Source organism: Pan troglodytes, chromosome 15, assembly GCF_028858775.2.
Source record: "Pan troglodytes isolate AG18354 chromosome 15, NHGRI_mPanTro3-v2.0_pri, whole genome shotgun sequence".
NCBI classification, from domain to species: Eukaryota; Metazoa; Chordata; class Mammalia; order Primates; family Hominidae; genus Pan; species Pan troglodytes.
In genome coordinates this window covers 85,235,398-85,256,570 of record NC_072413.2, presented here as the reverse complement: position 1 = coordinate 85,256,570, position 21,173 = coordinate 85,235,398, and the positions used below count along the sequence as shown (strand labels likewise).

General features: G+C 38.1%; 2 long non-coding RNA genes across 2 annotated transcripts in view; both read right to left on the bottom strand.

The window, feature by feature from the left end:
- The window catches only part of LOC104002126 (uncharacterized), a 227,019-nt gene extending 206,442 nt beyond the window's left edge, over nt 1-20,577 (bottom strand). The window contains exon 1 of the long non-coding RNA XR_010150988.1: nt 20,496-20,577. This is a non-coding gene — a long non-coding RNA (uncharacterized LOC104002126). The remainder of the gene's footprint in view (nt 1-20,495) is intronic.
- Nucleotides 381-17,938, bottom strand: LOC134808306 (uncharacterized). The gene is made up of 3 exons (XR_010150990.1): nt 17,322-17,938; nt 3,030-3,176; nt 381-864 (listed from the first exon to the last, which is right to left on the bottom strand). It is a non-coding gene; the product is annotated as an uncharacterized LOC134808306 (long non-coding RNA).
- Nucleotides 20,578-21,173: the final 596 nt, after the last annotated feature.

The window sequence follows — 21,173 nt, the reverse complement described above, 5'->3', positions numbered from 1 at the left end:
CAGAGCAGCCTGTCTTGCCATTCTGTACATGCAAGTCTGCATACTCATTTTTGTTGAGGTCTCCCACAGGGGCTTATCTCGATCTCCTACTTGGCCTCCTTCCATCCCAGATTTTTACCTTGTTGGTTTCCCTTATTCATAGCTCCTTTAAACTGATCATGTTTACCCCTTGTCTCCTTGGTTAACTTCCTGACTTCGACACAGTAATCTTACCTTAACCTCTCTATGAATTGCATCTCTCATATATTTTAGAGATTATCCCAAATGCTTATAATTAGTTATAAGAATTTACTATTTGTTCCTTTTTTGCATTGGCAACCAGAAAATTATAAGAAGTTTCATGCGCGTCCATGTGAAGAGACCACCAAACAGGCTTTGTGTGAGCAATAAAGCTTTTTAATCACCTGGGTGCAGGCGGGCTGAGACCAAAAAGAGAGTCAGCAAAGGGAGATAGGGGGTGGGGCCATTTTATAGGATTTGGGTGGATAGTGGAAAATTACAATCAAAGGGGGTTTTTTCTCTTGTGGGCAGGGGTGGGGGTGTCACGAGGTGCTCAGTGGGGGAGCTTCTGAGCCAGGAGAAGGAATTTCACAAGGTTAATTGCTGAGTTAAGGTGGGGCAGAAACAAATCACAATGGTGGAATGTCATCGGTTAAGGCAGGAACCAGCCATTTTCACTTCTTTTGTGATTCTTCACTTGCTTCAGGCCATCTGGACATATATATGCAGGTCACGGGGCATACGATGGTTTAGCTTGGGCTCAGAGGCCTGACAAGAAGATTGGAAGGTCTTTCTTCTTAATTCAGTTGAGTATACTACAATCTCCTTTCCTCCTTTAGGGCACTGAATGTTATTGAACCGTTCCTAAGGATTGTAGAATATGATGTATGGGGGAGTTAGAAAGAGTTATAGAAATTATATAACTGAACACTCCCATTTTACTCATAGAAAAATGGAACCCAGAGAACCAAAGCAATGGGCGCAAAGACACAGGAAACTGCTGAAACTGGAACCCATGCTTCCTAATTTTGGCTATTGCTTTTTCCAAATTCTGATTTTTTCAGCCTTGTCTCCTAATTTCTGGTATAGAGTGTATTTCTGGTTCCTGCTATTATATTCCTCCTCTCTTGTGACTTTTCTTCCGAGGCTTACTATCCTTGGCCATGGATACCCTCCAAGAATTAAAATAGAGTCATTATATACTTCGATAGTCATTATATACTCACATCTCTGAGACTCACCCACAAGCCAAATCTCTATTATACAGGTTTTTGTGTTAAAAAGTTCTAAATATGGTTTTCCATCTTTACTGGCTTTGTTAGTTGGCTTTCTTTAGTTAACCATTAGAACTTTCTTACTTAAATGCCTCATAATTTATACATGAATTGTTATAAGATTACTCATTTTACAACCAAAACTGAATTTCCCAATATTTGTCATTGCAATCTATGTATTCCAAATTCCTACACAGAGTACAGGTTTAATAATTATCTAAAAATAATGATGGAGATACTGTTTGTATCTGAATTTCTTTCATTGCAGCTATCTAGGTGATTCTATAGGGAAAAAAACAATAATAAATTAATTGGTATATGTGACTCTTCTAGTGCATAGAGCTTATACCTGTTATGTTAGATTAAATGTTGTTGGTAAATTATACTATCCACAGTGTAGAAAAAGAACAGACTCAATTTCACCAAGCATTTCACTGGTATTAGTTCTGTTTATATAAGGCCAGTTGGCTAGACATAATTTCTAAAGATATCAAAAATATTTTCTACTAATTAGTCTCCCCATATTTCCCAATATGGACAAGAAACTAAAAACTATTCAATATATATTTGATGGCCCTCTTAGAGTACAGAGTAAAAGAGATTAGTTCAAATCCCAGCTTTGCCTAGTTCTATAACCTCAAAAATGTATTTAATGTTTTTGTGACTTTCCTTATTTATAAAATGTGAACAATAATAGTACCTAATTTATTGTGGGAATTAATTGAGGGGGCACACCTAACACCTACAGCACAGTTCTTATTTGCAAGACGAGAAATAGAAGCTTTTTATTTGCTTTAATATTGTGAAAATTGTAAGATTCCAAATAGAGTCACTTGGGTTAATTCCTGACAAATGGAGCCAGGCAAGGCCATGAAAGGAAGTGCTCTCATTCAGGATTTGCCTGATAACAGGAACTATCACAAGAAATTTTTGCAAACCACAAGTTACTACACGAGTCACACAAGGACAACTAGTGGCACAAGGACAGCTAGCCGGTTATACAAGAACACTTGCCTGTTTCAAAAACTCTCGCGAACCCAACTCAAAGCTGGAAAGGCTTAACTATAACTTTAAGATTACAAGTCTTATCTAGCAACTACTGACACTCACCAATCAGAGCTCACCAGCTCTTATAAGATGCTGCCAGTGCCAGTAAGGTTTCTCTGAAAACGACTTGTATAACTAGTCTTTCCTGACTAAATTCTAACCTTTTTCTTTGTTCTATAGACATACCAGAGATCACCCTGGTCTGTAGGTATGTCCTGGATTGCAATCTTACCTCCTGTATATTATTTGCAAACAAAACCTTTTTGCTTAGAGATTCACCTCTTTATGTGGACAATATTATATTTCTCTAAGTAACATATAGCAGATAACACTTAACAAATAATAAGGCATTGATTCAACTTGATATCATAAAATACAAAAAGAGTGTTCAAAGCACCATGAGAAGGAAAATACAAAAAATGGCATACATCTTATCTTCAAAGAACTTAAAACCAGAAGTATTTAAAAATATTTTCTTAATGCTTTCCCTTTTTAATACACTCTAGAAACACTTGGTATTTATTATTTTGGATTCAGCCTCTCACTGGGGCAACATTATTTTTCATATTAACTTATTCCCTCTCCCATTTCTCTCCCAATTCATGACCCCTTGGCACAATCACGAAATCATTTCTCATAGGCAGTGTTTAATTTAATTTTATTTTATGAGCACAGTCTGTACACCTTTCCCTTAGCCAGAAGTCTTACCCTTACGTCTGTCCTGGGGAAGTAGGAAGGGACATGGATGACACAGGATATAACTTCACTTCTAATAACACAACTTGAATTTTCAGTACTCTTCATGGGTAAGCCCACACAGCTCTTTAGCTCTGGTTGCTAAGAACAGCCCTTTACCTGAAGCCAAAGCACAGGAAAATATTCAATAATGCATTTCCTATGCCCCTGAATACCAGTCTGAAAACAGAAAGAAGTTAAACACTTTGTTCAATCATTTATTAAAATGAAAGTAGCCCCCTGGGGCTGCAGGAACATGGGGAGCCATTGCCAAGTTCAATTTATTTTTAGCTGTTGTCAATTGCACATGAAAAAGACCCTAGTGTGCAGTCCTGTCCTGTTGACATTTCCACTAGGTAATTTACCTTGTGCTCCACTCTCTCTGGAAAACCCTCCAGTTATTTTGTGAGATAAACAATAGGTGCCTTTGCTTCAGTGAACTTTTGCTTGAGTTTAATGACCTGCACTGACTGGATGCAGTTTCCTCACTTCTGTGAAAAAGAAAATGCTATTACTAACACCCCTTTGCTTAGAAATTGCTTCTTAATGTTCAGTTTATTTTAGCTTTGGGGTAATTCTATGCACTTGCTTCTCAAATTTTTTTCCCTTTCAATGGATCACAGACACCTACATTTGGAAGTCTTAGTAGAAGCCAGCATGGCCTAGTGGATGAGCTCAAAGGCTACACAGTAGGGCAGTCTACATTTCATTTTTTTTTTTTTTTTTTTTTGTGACGGAGTCTCGCTCTGTCCCCCAGGCTGGAGTGCAGTGGCTGCAAGCTCCACCTCCTGGGTTCACGCCATTCTCCTGCCTCAGCCTCCTGAGTAGCTGGGACTACAGGCACCCGCCACCACACCTGGCTAATTTTTTGTATTTTTAGTAGAGACAGGGTTTCACCGTGTTAGCCAGGATGGTCTCGATCTCGTGACCTCGTGATCCGCCCGTCTCGGCCTCCCAAAGTGCTGGGATTACAGGCGTGAGCCACCACACCTGGCCCAGGGCAGTCTACATTTCAATCCTAGCTCCACCATCTGCTAGATATATGATCATGAACTAGTGACTTTCCTGACTTAAGACCCAGTTTCTCTAGCTAAAAATAAGGCAAATAATTATATTCATTTTATATATAAAATAAGAGAAATTAAATGTGATAATCTAGAGTTGCTGTAGTACCAAAGCATACTACTCACTAAATATTTGCTATTGTCAAAATTACTAATAATAAATATTAGTGATTTTCATTATTAATATGAATAGTACAGTGCTCTGGGTAAGAGATTCTGCCAGAATAAAAGATAGGAACCACATTTTTTTTTTTTTTTTTTTTTTTGAGGCAGATTCTCACTCTGTCACCCAGGCTGGAGTTCAGTGGCGCGATCTTGGCTCACTGCAAGCTCCGCCTCCCGGATTCAAGCCATTCTCCTGCCTCAGACTGCTGAGTAGCTGGTACTACAGGCACCTGCCACCACACCCAGCTAATTTTTTTGTATTTTTAGTAGAGACGGGGTTTCACCGTGTTAGCCAAGATGGTCTCGATTTCCTGACCTCGTGATCCACCCGTCCCGGCCTCCCAAAGTGCTGGGATTACAAGCGTGAGCCACCACGCCCAGCCCACATTTCTTTCTAAAAAGCTTTTTCTTCCTCGAAATTGAAGGGGAAAACAGCTGGAGTTTTGGCTTGCGTGCATGTGTATATATGTAGTATGCACTTATTTCATCACTTGAGTATAACATACATCTAGAAAAATCAAACAAATCATGAGTATACAGCTCAACAGATTATGACAAAGTAAACATATCTGGATAACCACCATCCAAGTTTGCACCAACCCAGTAGAAAGTTATCAGTACCTAAGAGGCCCTTCATGCCCCTACATAATCACTAGTCCCTCTATCTCCCCTACAGGTCATTAATATCTTAATTTGTAGCACCCTATATGGTATTTGCCTGGATTCAAGCTGTATATAAACTGGGTTCGCATATAATACACATTATATTGTTTTGGCAATTTTTACTCACATTATAATTGTGATTTTTTTTTTTTTTTAAGATGGAGTTTTCACTCTAGTCATCCAGGCTGGAGTGCAGTGGTGCGATCTTGGCTTACTGCAACCTCCAACTCCCAGGTCCAAGCGATTCTGCTGCCTCAGCCTCCTGAGTAGCTGGGATTACAGGAGCATACCACGCCTGGCCAATTTTTGTATTTTTAGTAGAGTTCGGGTTTCATCATGTTGGTCAGGCTGGTCTCAAACTCCTGACCTCAAGTGATTTGCCCGCCTCAGCCTCCCAAAGTGCTGGGATAACAGGCGTAGCCACTGCGCCAGCCTAATTATGAGAGTATCTTAAATTTATTGCCATCTAGTCTTCCTTTGTATCATTTTTTCATTCTAATGCTGATGGACATTTGAGTTCTTACCACGTTTTAGCTATTTTATATAATGGCCAATGAACACTCTGGCACCTGCTTTTTGGTAAACATGTGGTCATACCTCATTTGAGAATATGACTAAATAAAATCAGATGTATGTTCAACCTCAGTAGACACTTTCAAACTTTTCCAAACTGGAAGTGCTGATTTCCTGTTTCATTAGCCATATGTGGAAGTTTCCACATGCTTGTCTACATTCAGTGTTGCTAGTCATTTTTATTTTCACCATTCCAGTGAATGTGTAAGGATATTGTATTGGTGATTTTAAACTTCATTTTCCTGATAACTAAATTAAACATCTTTTGGTATTAACTGGATGAGTATCTTGTTTTTTGGATCTTATGTTTTAGTGTCTTGCCCTTTCTTTAAATTGCATTATTCATTTTTACACGTTTGTTTCTTATATATCCTTGATATAAGCCCTATTTTGGTTTCAGTGTTGCAAACAATCTTTTTCTTGTCTGAGGCTTGCCTATTCACAGTCTTAATGGTACCTTTTGTTGTATGGAAGTTCTTAATTTCAACATAAGCTAATTTATCAATTATTTTCATCAATGTTAGCTTTTTGGAACCTGTGTAAAAAATTTTCCCCTACCTAAGCAATAAAGATAGTCTTCTGTTATCACCTAGAGGTCTTATTGTTTTACTTTTTACCATTAGATCTGTGATTCACTGAAGCTGATTTTTGTGTCCTTTGCAATGGGGTTGTGAAATGTAATTTTTTTTCTCATATGGATATTCAACTAGCCAGCACTATACACCATTCATTGCAAAACAGTTCTTTCCCATTGCTCTGTAGTGCTAATTTTTGCATGTATCACTTGTCTGCATATGGAGGGACTGTTTTTTATACATGTCTATCCTTACATCAGTACCACATTGTTTTAATTAGTTATCTTTACAAGTTTTACTATCCAATAGAATGAATCCTAACACTTTATTCTTCTAAAAAATTGTCTTGTCTATTTTTACCCCTCTGCATTTCCATATAAAGACATTTATATATTATGGAAACTTTCGAGCATATGCAAAAGTAGAAACACAGGGTAATGATGCCTCATGTACACATCAACTTCTTTCAGCATTTATGAACTTCATACATAAATCCACTTTGTCTGGCTACAGTGGCTTTGTGTACAAATCTAATATAGGTATGTCAATTAGGTAATAGTATTGTACTAATGATAATTTCCCAAGTGTGATCATTGTTCCATGTTTTCATGAAAAATAAACAATGACTTATTTTGAGATAAGGGAAATTATTTCTGCAATGTACTACAAACTTTTGTACCAGTTTCAGAAAAAATATAAACACGAAGAGAGGAAAAGCAAGAGAGAATGAACAAATACTTAAACTAATGTACTATAAGTTTGCACTTGGAGAATCCAGGTGAATAGTATATAGGAAAGGAAAAAGTTGAACTTTTCTTCTAAGATCCAGGAAAAGACAAGGATGCCTATTTTCACCATGTCAATTCAACATAATATTGGAAGGCTTAGCCTGAGCAATTAGGCAAGAGAAAGAAATAAAAAGCATGCAAATTAGAAAGGAAAATGTCAAGCTGTCTCTGTTTGCAGACATATGATCTTACATATAGAAAACCCTAAATGCTCCACCAAAAAACTGTTAACATTAATAAACAAGTTCAGGAAAGTTGCAAGATATAAACTCAAGACACAAACATCAGTAGTGTTTCTCTAAACAAACAATGAAGTATTTGAAAAAGTAATTTAGAAAATAATTCCATTGATAATAGCTACAAAAAATACATAAGCTACCTAGGACAAATTGGACCAAGAGGTGAAAAATCTCTACAGTAAAAACTAGAAAACACTGAAAAATAATTAAGAAAAAAAATCTATTTCATTTGTGTCCTGTTTTCATGGATTAGAAGAAATAATATTCTATGTTCATGAATTGAAAGAAACAAGACTGTTTAAATGTTTTTCTAACCAAAGCAATTTACAGATTCAATGCAATCCCTAGCAAAATACCAATGACATTCTTCACAGAAGTAGAAAAGAGAAACCTAAAATTCATATAGAATCTCAAAAGGCCCTGAATAGCCAAAGCAATCTTGAGCAAAAGGAACAAAGCTGTAGGTATCACACTGCCTGACTTCAAAATATACTACAAAGCTATAGTAACTAAAACAGCATGGTACTGGCATAAAAACAGGCCAGTGGAACAGAATAGAGAGCCCAGAAATAAATTCACACATCTATGGCCAATTGACTTTTGACAAAAATGCAAAAATACATATTGAGGAAAGATCAATTTATTCAATAAATTATGCTAGGAAAACTGAATATCCACTTATAGAAGAATAAAATTAGACCCTTATCTCCCAGCAGATACACAAATAAATGCAAAAATGAGTTAAAGATTTAATGTAAGACCAAAACCTATGATATCACTGGAATAAAACATAGGGAAAATGCTTCATGACATTGACCTATGCACAGATTTTTTTGAAAAGACCTCAAAAATACAGGCAACAAAAGTAAACATAGACAAATTGGATTACATCAAATTAAGAAGCTTCTGCACAGCAAGAAAACAATAAAGTGAGGATACATCCAACATAATGGGAGGAAATATTTGCAAACTATAGATCTGCCCAAAGGTTAATATCCAGAATACATAAGGAGCACAAGCAACTCATTATCAAAAAACCCCACAGATAATCCAATTTAAAAATAGGCAAAAGATCTAAATAGACGTTTCTCAAAAAGTGACATACAAATGGCCAACAAGTATATGAAAAAATCACTGACATCAGGAAAATGCAAATCAAAACTACAATGAGATATCACCTCATTCCAGTTAGAATGGCTATTATAAAAAAAAAGATGGAAAAAAGCAAATGTTGCAAAGATGTGAGGAAAAGGAAACCCTTATACAATGTTGGTGGGAATGTAAATTAGTATAGTCATTATGGAAACTAGTATAGAGGTTCCTCAAATAATAAAAAATAAAACTACCATGTGATCCAGCAATCTTATTGCTGAGTATTTACCCAAAGAAAATGAAACCAGTACGTCAGAAGGATATCTGCACTCTCATGTTTATTGTAGCACTATTCACCATAGCCAACATATGCAATCAACCAAAGTCTTTATCAACAGATGAATGGATAACAACAGGATAATATATATACACAACTACTATTTAGCCATAAAAAGAATGAAATTCTGTCATTTGCAACAGCCTGTATGAACCTAGAGAACATTATAAGTGAAATAAGCCAGAAATAGAAACAAATATCACATAATCTTACTCATATGCAGAATCTGGTAAAACACTCCTCAGCAAATGCAAAAGAATGGAAATCATGACCATCTCTCAGACTGTCTCAGACACTTTCCTAAAATTTTTGTATGGACTTTTCCAGTCGGTCCAAGGTGTTACTCAATGTACAATAGGATGTGTTAGCAATTACACAGACTACATCTTGGCCTGCGAAGAGGAAGTCTAAGTCCATTCTATTATTCGTAACAACCCTGGCCAGTGAAGTAAAGCTGACCTGAATGCCTTTCAGAGATAAGGTGATTTTACTGATAACTCCATATAAGGTCAAGCACAAATTTTGTGCCGTCTTTTCAAAGGGCATAACTCCCATAATTAAAAAAAAATTGGCCGAAGAGCATGAGTACATGGACACTCTAATTACATTTCTATATAAAACATTTTTAAAACATCAATTTGTTGACAGCTATTCCACCACTGTTTATACAAGAACAGGATTTTTTGCTTGTGTCTAACATAAAAAGTACACATTTGGGTAAATACATTCATATTGATATCATTTTACTTGTATGTAATTAACCTGGAAAGGTTGAACTTCTCTTTTGATTTTTCTAGCTCTTCTCATATTGTTGGTTTGATGAGCAGGACAGCCCTTGCAATGATGTTGAGTAAATTAAAAACATGAAAAATGTCAAACTTAACTAATTATTTCTACCCTTCTCATTTTTTAAAGTGAATGAGTTTATTTTTGGCATTGCCCAGGAACAACCTGGGAAACCCCAAAGACAGGTGAGGTGCAAATGATATTCTGTTACTGTGCATTTGGAGCCTGAATTTGAAAACTGTGATATCAAATAGAATTGTCAAAGCAGAAAAAGCATGAACATAAGTTCTAGGCATATAAAGGCAAAAAGTTTGAAGTAATATTCAAACATAGAACCAAGTGGCAAAGATTTTTAGGATCCTTTGCTTTTTCAAGAGTGACTTCTTAAAAAAAATCAGGAATATGCACAAAAGTCACAAAAATTTAAGGTCTCATGGTATAAAATATTTCTTATCCAGACAAAATACAAAGAAGACACAGATTTAAAAAAAAAACTATTTTAACGGAAAATAAACCAAATTACAGTTTTACCCCTTTTTATACAACCAATGTAACATTTTTTTCTGTAGTAAGCCAGGTCTTCATCTTATAAACAAAGCCATAAACACTGAAACAACTCTGTAAAAATTTCACACAGTTTAATACTTTCAAACTCATTATTTGCAAGTATTTTACACCAAAGTAAATAAACATCATAACTCTTCAAACCTTCTACAACTCAACTATGCTGTTTACTATCTTCTTTTCACCTTCTGCCACAAAGAGGCAATTTTACTTAAGACGTAATTAATCTCTTTGTTTCTCAAAAAAAAAAGTGAGGAAAAACACATCCATTTTTTAATTAATATATTGTTTTACAACTATTATAAGGAACATAGTTCTAGCAAGACATAAGAGTTACAACTTTTCACCCAAGTAATTTACTTCTGGTCCCCCACAGGCACAGGGAAAACTGTAAGGCAAGTAAATGACAACTCTTTGACATATTTAAGCACAGATTGGAAGACCAGAGCTCCAGGAAAGACTTTATGACTCATGAGGACACACATATTTTCATTCACTCATACATATTTGTTACACATTTATTAAAGTGGCAAATATAAACATGTATATCATTATGACCCAATGTTGTCTACTCATCCTTTCCAAACTGTTACCTAACATATACTTTTTATATACACTATTTAATACATATATTAAAATTATGTTGACAAACAAGTGTTTTCATAAGAGATATGACAGAAATTTTTACTGACACAGTGCAAGGAATTAAGTCATTATTACCCCTAACATTATAAAAATTAATCCACTTTTATAGGCTAGCATTTATAATTTAATTATTTGAACATATAATTATTACATTTGTCATTTTAAACATTTATTGGAAGCAGTGCAAGCAAACTTGAACAATGAAATGATTGTAGTGCATTTAATTAGTACAGATTAATTTTTAAATTTTTTAATTAGGAAAATCACAACCCTTTTAAAGAAATATTGTTCACATTGTTAACTATTATAAGACATACATATGTTTTGAAACCAGTATTTGTTAAAAAAAGTTACCTTAACTAGAAATATTACTTAAAATGCCCCTTTGATTTTATATGTGAATCAAAAAAAAACCCACACATCTAATTTTGCTTAAAGTGCTAAAATTTTCTAGATTTCTACCCCCACTCTGCTAACATGATGTCAACCATTGCTTCTTAGCTTGCATCAGAGGAAATCAACACTGTAATTACAGGAAAATGGTAGAACTAACATATACAATAATTAGTTCTTAAAACTAATTGAAACACAAACAGACTATGATATTAGCCATTTACTAATTTATTCCAGAAACTAAATTACTCCCATAAAATATAAACTATTACAGGTGGTAATACAGGTGAATTCTACCAAACCTTAAGTAAAAAAGAACTCCAATGTCCTTTGCCCTGTAAAATGAATGTGCCATTTGTTAGATGTTCATTATTAGGACATATATAATGAACCTCAATTTATATATATATATATAATATATATATAAATTTATATATAAATATAATATATATAAAAATTTATATATAAATATATGTTATGTATGTTTATATATTTATATGTGTGTATATATGTATATATACACATATATACATATATGTTATATATAACACTGTCATATGTTATATACAACATATACGTTATGTATAACATATGTAGCACATATTATATATAACACATAAAATATATAACACACATTATATGTTTTATATGATATATAATGTATGGTATGTTATATATCATATATATGATATACATAACATACATCATGATATAAATATGTAAAACATTAAAGTACCTCAATGTTATATACATATGTCCTAATAATGGACATATAACAAACTATACATATTTTAATGCTACATTTGGTACATTTTGATATATGTATATACCATGAGACCATAACCACAATCAAGACAATCGCCACCCTCAAAAGTGTCCTTGTATCCCTTTGCAATCCAGCTTTCCTGTTCCTCCTCCCATCCCTAGGCAACCATTGATCTGCTGTCTATCAATAAAGATCAGTTTGCAGTTTCAGAATTTTATATACATGGAATTGTATAATGCATCTTCTTTCTTATTTGGTTTCTTTTACTCAGAATATTTACTTGCAGATGCACCCATGTTGTTGTATGTATCAATAGTTCATTCTTTGGTGTTGCTGAATAATATTTCACTTAATAGATACACTGCAATTCGTTTATCCATCTTATTAATGGACATTTTGGGTGGTTCCAGTTTGGGGCTCTTACTGATAATACTTCTGTGAAAATGCAGATTTTATGAGTTTTGCTCCCATTTCTCTTTAGTAAATATCTAAGATTGAATGGGTGAGAAATACGGATAACTTTGTATAAAACTACTAAATTATTTCCAAAATCATAGTACTATTTTACACTTCTACTACCAGTAGATGAACAATCCAGTTAGTTACTCCTCATTCTTGTTAGAATTTTTTATTTTAGCCCTTTTACTAATTCTATCTACAGTGGTAGCTCAATGTGCTTTTATCTGAATTTCCTAGAGTTTTGAGTATCTTTTCATGTGTTTATTTGCCATTCATGTATCTTCTTTAAATAAGTGCCTCTCCCATTCTTTTGCCCATTTTTTAAGCAGGGATGGGGTTTTGTAATTCCTGAGTTTTGAGAGTTTTTAAATATATGCAGGACAAAAGTCACTAATCAGCTATATGATTAGCAGTTACTTTCTTTTTTGTTATGGCTCGTCTTTTCATTTTCTTAAAAGTGCTTTTTATAAACAGAAATTCTTAATTTTGAGAACTGTAAATTATCTTTTTCTTTATGGATTATACTTTTTGTGTTGTGTTTAAGAACTCTTTCCAATAAAATGTAAAAATATATTTTCTTTTATTTTTATTAGAATTTACATACATTTTAAATTTGAATTTAGGTATGTAGTAATTTTGAATTAATTTTGGCATATGTTGTGATTTATAGGTCGAATTTCTTTCTTTTTCCCTTTTTCTTTCTTTGCACAAAAATATCTAATTGTTCAGGTATCATTTTTAGAAAAGTTTATCCTCATTCTACTGAATTACTTTTGTATCTTTGTTGAAAACCAATTGGCCATATATGTGTGAATTTATTTCTAGACTATTCTGTTACACTATTGTTTCTCTCTCTTGATGCCAGTACCACATGTCTTCATTACTGAAGGTTTATAAATAGACTCAAAGTCAGCTAGAATAACTCCTTCATCTTGGTTCTTTTCCAAGTGGGTTTGATTATTTTCAGCCCATGCGTTAGAGCGTTAGAATAGACCTTTAGGATGTGTGGGAATGGGTCTTTGTATGTATGTATATTTTCTGATGTGGAATCTTGGAAAAGAACCAATCCTAAAGGGTGACAAATAATTTTATATTTTTGAAAATTTTAATTATAGAATTGGATACAAGATTATGTTATTCATTATAGATTAAAATTATCATAGACAAATTTATGTGTCAAAAGAAAATTAAATTATTAGATTTTAGAAGCTACATGGGGGATTCTGCACAAGCTGAAAGTCTGTTTAATATACCACCTCCAAATGCTGCCTCAGCATTTCATAGAAGGGAAAAATAGAATTCAAAGAATCTAAATAATTTGTTCACATCTTCTCCTAATATTGGTATAATTGGTGGTATTTAGGCTTAAACAGATAGTGTCTGAAATTTCTGCTTTTCACTTACTAGCAGTGTGATTTTAGATATGATTTATTTTAATCTCTTGAAGGCTAAATTCCCTTATTTTTAAATTGGAAAAATAGTTTTCTTTCTGGACTGATTTTGAAGTTCCTGGCACAATTCAAGAATTCAATGTGTTTTGACTATTAATTAATACAAAGTGAAAAAGGTAGAATTTGTGAACCTTGGTCTTCTGCTTTGCAGTTCAGGAATCTTTCTGCTACATCTTACTGCCTTTCAGTACATGGGTTGATAAAAGAACAAGGGAGAGAGAAAGAGAAAGAAACACAGAGGGCTTTGTCAGGCCTCTGAGCCCAAGCTAAGCCATCATATCCCCTGTGACCTACATGTACACATCCAGATGGCCGGTTCCTGCCTTAACTGATGACATTCCACCACAAAAGAAGTGAAAATGGCCTGTTCCTGCCTTAACTGACGACATTGTCTTGTGAAATTCCTTCTCCTGGCTCATCCTGGCTCAAAAGCTCCCCTACTGAGCACCTTGTGACCCCCACTCTGCCCGCCAGAGAACAACTCCCTTTGACTGTAGTTTTCCTTTATCTACCCAATCCTATAAAACGGCTCCACCCTTATCTCCCTTTGCTGACTCTCTTTTTGGACTCAGCCCACCTGCACCCAGGTGAAATAAACAGCCATGTTGCTCACACAAAGCCTGTTTGGTGGTCTCTTCACAGGGACGTCCATGGAATTTGGTGCCGTGACTCGGATCGGGGGACCTCCCTTGGGAGATCAAACCCCTGTCCTCCTGTTCTTTGCTCTGTGAAAAAGATCCACCTACGACCTCAGGTCCTCAGACCCACCAGCCCAAGGAACATCTCACCAATTTTAAATTGGGCAAGCGGCCTCTTTTTACTCTCTTCTCCAACCTCCCTCACTATCCCTCAGCCTCTTTCTCCCTTCAATCTTGGTGCCACACTTCAATCTCTCCCTTCTCTTAATTTCAATTCATTTTCTGGTAGAGACAAAGGAGACACGTTTTATCCGTGGACCCAAATTCTGGCGCCAGTCACAGACTAGGGAAGGCAGGCTTCCCTTGGTGTTTAATCATTGCAGGGACACCTCTGATTATTCACCCAGGTTTCAGAGGTGTCAGACCACGCAGGGACACCTGCCTTGGTCCTTCACCCTTAGCGCCAAGTCCCGCTTTTCTGGGGAAGGGGCAAGTACCCCAACCCCTTCTCTCTGTGTCTCTACCCCTTCTTCGCCTTTCTGGGGGGCAAGAAACCCCCAACCTCTTCTCCTTCACCCTTAGTGGCAAATCCCGCTTTTCTAGGGGAGGGGCAAGTACCCTAACCCCTTATATCTCTGTGCCCCGATCCCTTATTTCCATGCCCCAACCCCTTATATCTCTGTGCCCTGATCCCTTATTTCTGCACCCCAACCTCTTACATCTCTGCACCCTGATCCCTTATTTCCATGCCCCAACCTCTTATATCTCTGTGCCCCAATCCCTTATTTCCACACCCTGACCCCTTTCCCGCTTTTCTGGAGGGTAAGAACACCCGAACCCCTTCCCTCCATGTCTCTACTCTCTCTTTTCTCTAGGCTTGCTTCCTTCACTATGGGCAACCTTCCACCCTCCATTCCTCCTTCTTCTCCCTTAGCCTGTGTCCTCAAAAACTTAAAACCTCTTCAACTCTCACCTGACCTAAAATCTAAGCGTCTTATTTTCTTCTGCAATGCCGCTTGACCCCAATACAAACTTGACAGTAGTTCTAAATAGCCAGAAAACGGCACTTTCAATGTTTCCATCCTACAAGATCTAAATAATTCTTGTCATAAAATGGGCAAATGGTCTGAGGTGCCTGATGTCCAGGCATCCTTTTACAGATCGGTCCCTTCCTAGTCTCTGTGCCCAATGCAACTCGTCCCAAATCTTCCTTCTTTCCCTCTTGCTTGTCCCCTCAGTCACAACCCCAAGCATCACTGAGTCTTTCTAATCTTCCTTTTCTACAGACCCATCTGACCTCTCCCCTCCTCCCCAGGCTGAGCTAGGTCCCAATTCTTCCTCAGCCTCCGCTCCTCCGCCCTATAATCTTTTTATCACCTCCCCTCCTCACACCCGGTCCGGTTTACAGTTTCATTCCGTGAGTAGCCCTCCCCCACCTGCCCAGCAATTTCCTCTTAAAAAGATGGCTGAAGCTAAACGCATAGTCAAGGTTAATGCTCCTTTTTCTTTATCCGCCCTCTCCCAAATCAGTTAGAGTTTAGGCTCTTTCATCAAAAACCCAGCCCAGTTCATGACTCGTTTGGCAGCAACCCTGAGACACTTTACAGCCCTAGACCCTAAAAGGTCAAAAGGCCGTCTTATTCTCAATATACATTTTATTACCCAATCTGCTCCCGACATTAAATAAAACTCCAAAAATTAAATTCCGGCCCTCAAACCCCACAACAGGATTTAATTAACTTCACCTTCAAGGTGTACAATAATAGAAAAAAGTTGCAATTCCTTGCCTCCACTGTGAGACAAACCCCAGCCACATCTCCAGCACACAAGAACTTCCAAATGCCTGAACCACAGCGGCCAGGCATTCCTCTAGAACCTCCTCCCCCAGGAGCTTGCTACAAGTGCCAGAAATCTGGCCACCAGGCCAAGGAATGCCTGCAACCCCGGATTCCTCCTAAGCCACGTCTCATCTGTGCGGGACCCCACTGGAAATCGGACTGTCCAACTCACCTGGCAGCTACTCCCAGAGCCCCTAGAACTCTGGCCCAAGGCTCTCTGACTGCTTCCCAGATCTTCTTGGCTTAGTGGCTGAAGACTGATGCTGCCCGATTGCCTCAGAAGCCCCCTAGACCATCACTGATGCCAGCTTCACGTAACTTTCACAGTGGAGGGTAAGTCTGTCCCCTTCTTAATCAGTACGGCGGCTACCCAGTCCACATCACCTTATTTTCAAGGGCCTGTTTCCTTGCTTCCATAACTGTTGTGAGTATTGACGGCCAGGCTTCTAAACCTCTTAAAACTCCCCAACTCCGGTGCCAACTTAGACAATACTCTTTTAAGCACTCCTTTTTTAGTTATCCCCACCTGCCCAGTTCACTTATTAGGCTGAGATATTTTAACCAAATTATCTGCTTCCCTGACTATTCCTAGACTACAGCCCCATCTCATTGTCGCCCTTCTCCCCAACCTAAAGCCTCCTTTGTGTCTTCCTCTCGTATCCCCCCACCTTAACCCACAAGTATGGGACATCTCTAATCCTTCCCTGGCAACTGATCACATGCCCATTACCATCCCATTAAAACCTAATCACCCTTACCCGGCTCAATGCCAATATCGTATCCCACAGCACACTTTAAAAGGATTAAAGCCTGGTATCACTCCCCTGCTACAGCATTGTCTTCTAAAACCTATAAACTCTCCTTACAATTCCCCCATTTTACCTGTCCAAAAACCAGACAAGTCTTACAGATTAGTTCAGGATCTGCGCCTTATCAACCAAATTGTTTTGCCTATCCACCCTGTGGTGCCCAACCCATACACTCTTTTGTCCTCAATACCTTCCTCCATAACTCACTATTCTGTTCTTGATCTTAAAGATGCTTTTTTCAGTATTCCCCTGCACCCCTCATCCCAGCCTCTCTTTGCTTTCACCTGGACTGACCCTGACACCCATCAGTCCCAGCAGCTTACCTGGGATGTGCTGCCGCAAGGTTTCAGGGACAGTCCTCATTACTTCAGCCAAGCTCTTTCTCATTATTTACTTTCTTTCCACCCCTCTGCTTCTCACCTTATTCAATATATTGATGACCTTCTTCTTTATAGTCCCTCCTTTGAATCTTCTCAACAAGACACACTTCTGCTCCTTCAGCATTTATTCTCCAAAGGATATCAGGTATCCCCCTCCAAAGCTCAAATTTCTTCTCCATCTGTTACCTACCTCGGCATAATTCTTCATAAAAACACACGTTCTCTCCCTGCCGATCGTGTTCAACTAATCTCTCAAACCCCAACCCCTTCTACAAAACAACAACTCCTTTCCTTCCTGGGCACGGTTGGATACTTTCGCCTTTGGATACCTGGTTTTGCATTCCTAACAAAACCATTATATAAACTCACAAAAGGAAACCTAGCTGACCCCATAGATCCTAAATCCTTTCCCCACTCCTCTTTCCATTCCTTGAAGACAGCTTTAGAGACTGCCCCCACTCTAGCTCTCCCTGACTCATCCCAACCCTTTTCATTACACACAGCCGAAGTGCAGGGCTGTGCAGTTGGAATTCTTACACAAGGACCAGGATGGCATCCTGTAGCCTTTTTGTCCAAACAACTTGACCTTACTGTTTTAGGCTGGCCATCATGTCTCCGTGCAGCAGCTGCTGCTGCCCTAATACTTTTAGAGGCCCTCAAAATCACAAACTATGCTCAACGTACTCTCTACATTGCTCATAACTTCCAAAATCTATTTTCTGCCTCATACCTGAGGCATATACTTTCTGCTCCCCAGCTCCTTCAGCTGTACTCACTCTTTGTTAAGTCCCACAATTACCATTGTTCCTGGCCCAGACTTCAATCTGGCCTGCCACATTATTCTGGATACCACACCTGACCCTCATGACTGTATCTCTCTGATCCACCTGACATTCACCCCATTTCCCCATATTTCCTTTTTTCCTGTTCCTCACCCTGATCACGCTTGATTTATTGATGGCAGTTCCACCAGGCCTAATCACCACACACCAGCAAAGGCAGGCTATGCTATAGTACAAGCCACTAGCCCGCCTCTTAGAACCTCTCATTTTCTTTCCATTGTGGAAATCTATCCTCAAGGAAATAACTTCTCAGTGTTCCATCTGCTATTCTACTACTCCTCAAGGATTATTCAGGCCCCCTCCCTTCCCTACACATCAAGCTTGAGGATTTGCCCCCACCCAGGACTGGCAAATTAGCTTTACTCAACATGCCCCGAGTCAGATAACTAAAATACCTCTTAGTCTAGATAGACACTTTCACTGGATAGGTACAGGCCTTTCCTCCAGGGTCTGAGAAGGCCATCGCAGTCATTTCTTCCCTTCTGTCACACATAATTCCTCAGTTTAGCCTTCCCACCTCTATACAGTCTGATAACAGATCAGCCTTTATTAGTCAAATCAGTCAAGCAGTTTTTCAGGCTCTTAGTATTCAGTGAAACCTTTATATCCCTTACGGTCCTCCGTCTTCAGGAAAAGTAGAACGGACTAAAGGTCTTTTAAAAACACACCTCACCAAGCTCAGCCACCAACTTAAAAAGGACTGGACAATACTTTTACCACTTTCCCTTCTCAGAAGTCAGACCTGTCCTCAGAATGCTACAGGGTACAGACCATTTGAGCTCCTGTATAGATGCTCCTTTTTATTAGGCCCCAGTCTCATTCCAGACACCAGACCAACTTAGACTGTGCCCAAAAAAAACTTGTCATCCCTACTATCTTCTGTCTAGTCATACTCCTATTCACCGTTCTCAACTACTCAAACATGCCCTGCTCTTGTTTACACTGCCAGTTTACACTGTTTCTCCAAGTCATCACAGCTGATATCTCCTTGTGCTATCCCCAAACCACCACTCTTAACTCTTAAATAAATAATCTTTACTGGCAGGACTATGCTGAATCTCCTTAGGCACTCTCTAATTAGATGTCCTAGGTCCTCCCAATTCTTAGTCCTTTAATACCTGTTTTTCTCCTTCTCTTATTCCGTTTAGTTTTTCAATTCATACAAAACTCTATCCAGGCCATCACCAATAATTCTAAATGACAAATGTTTCTTCTAACAACCCCACAATATCACCCCTTACCACAGAATCTTCCTTCAGCTTAATCTCTCCCACTCTAGGTTCCCATGCTGCCCCTAATCCTGCTGGAAGCAGCCCTGAGAAACATCGCCGATTATCTGTCCATACCATCCCCCAAAATCTTCACCGTCCCAACATTTTACCACTATTTCATTTTATTTTTCTTATTAATATAAGAAGACAGGAATGTCAGGCCTCTGAGCCCAAGCTAAGCCATCATATCCCATGTGACCTACACATACACATTCAGATGGCCGGTTCCTGCCTTAACTGATGACATTCCACCACAAAAAAAGTGAAAATGGCCTGTTCCTGCCTTAACTGATGACATTGTCTTGTGAAATTCCTTCTCCTGGCTCATCCTGGCTCAAAAGCTCCCCTACTGAGCACCTTGTGACCCCCACTCTGCCCGCCAGAGAACAACTCCCTTTGACTGTAATTTTCCTTTATCTACCCAAATCCTATAAAATGGCCCCACCCTTATCTCCCTTTGCTGACTCTATTTTCGGACTCAGCCCGCCTGCACCCAGGTGAAATAAACAGCCTTGTTGCTCACACAAAGCCTGTTTGGTGGTCTCTTCACACGGACGCGCATGAAAGGCTTATTTTAAGTTGATTGCTTCTAGTAATGTCCTATACTTTTAAAAAAGACAGTATAGAATATAAAGTAAGACAACACAACTGAAACACTGAGCGTGACTAGAAAAATGACACTAGCAGCCTGAAATTTCTTAATCTCAGTCACTCCAGGCTTAAACTGTAAGTGGAGAGTGCAATGTCCAGCAATTTAACCCCTCTAAAATGAAAACAGCAAATATCAGGGCAAATAGTGCCTCCTAAAATATTCTGTTCTCCTGGAGGCAATTTCAAAGCTTTCTTTTCCCCGTTAAGCCATAGGTTAAGTCCTTAACTCTTGCTTATTTTTGCTGTTTTGTAATAAAATTCTCATCTGGGCATCATTGACCTAGTTTAATGAATTTGTGAATTACAATAGCTTAGTCTTTTTCAAACGTTAGTGTATTCATCCGTTCTCACACTGCTATGAAGAAATACCTGAAACTGGGTAATTTATAAAGGAAACAGATTTAATTGACTCACAGTTACTCATTGCTGGGGAAGCCTCAGGAAACTTACAGTCATGGCAGAAGGTAAAGGAGAAGCAGGAACCTTCTTCACAGGGTGGCAGGATGGAGTACAGGCAAGCAGGGGAAAATGCTAGATGCTTAGATCCTTATATAACCCTCAGATCTCGTGAGATTCATTCATTATCACAAGAATAGCATGGGGAAGCCACACCCATGATTCAATTACCTCCACCTGGTCCTGTCTCTAACATGTGGGAATTATGGGGATTACAATTCAAGGTGAGATTTGGGTGAAGACACAGAACCAAACCGTATTAGTTAGTGTGCATGAATCACTTGGACACCTTTTTGAAATGCAGATTCTGATTTGGTCAGTATGAGTGAGGTGGAGGTGCTAAGATTCTACATTTCTAACAAGCTCTCAGCTGATGCTGGTGATGCTGGTCTCCAGACCACACTTTGGGTAGGAAGGTTTTGGTTTCCAAACCTAGGTGATCTCCAAAGTCACCTGGGAAGCTTTTGGGAATACATAGATAAATGGTAACATGCCCAGACTTGCTAAATCAGATTCTCCAGCATCTTAGAGTCTGAGAATTTGTACTTTTAAAAAGTTTGCCCATTAGAAATCCACAGGGATCCAGGAGAACGGTAAAAACAGCTAACGATCCCTGGGGCATGTTGACTAACCAAACAGAAAACAGACCAGCTACAGCACTGCAATGAAGTT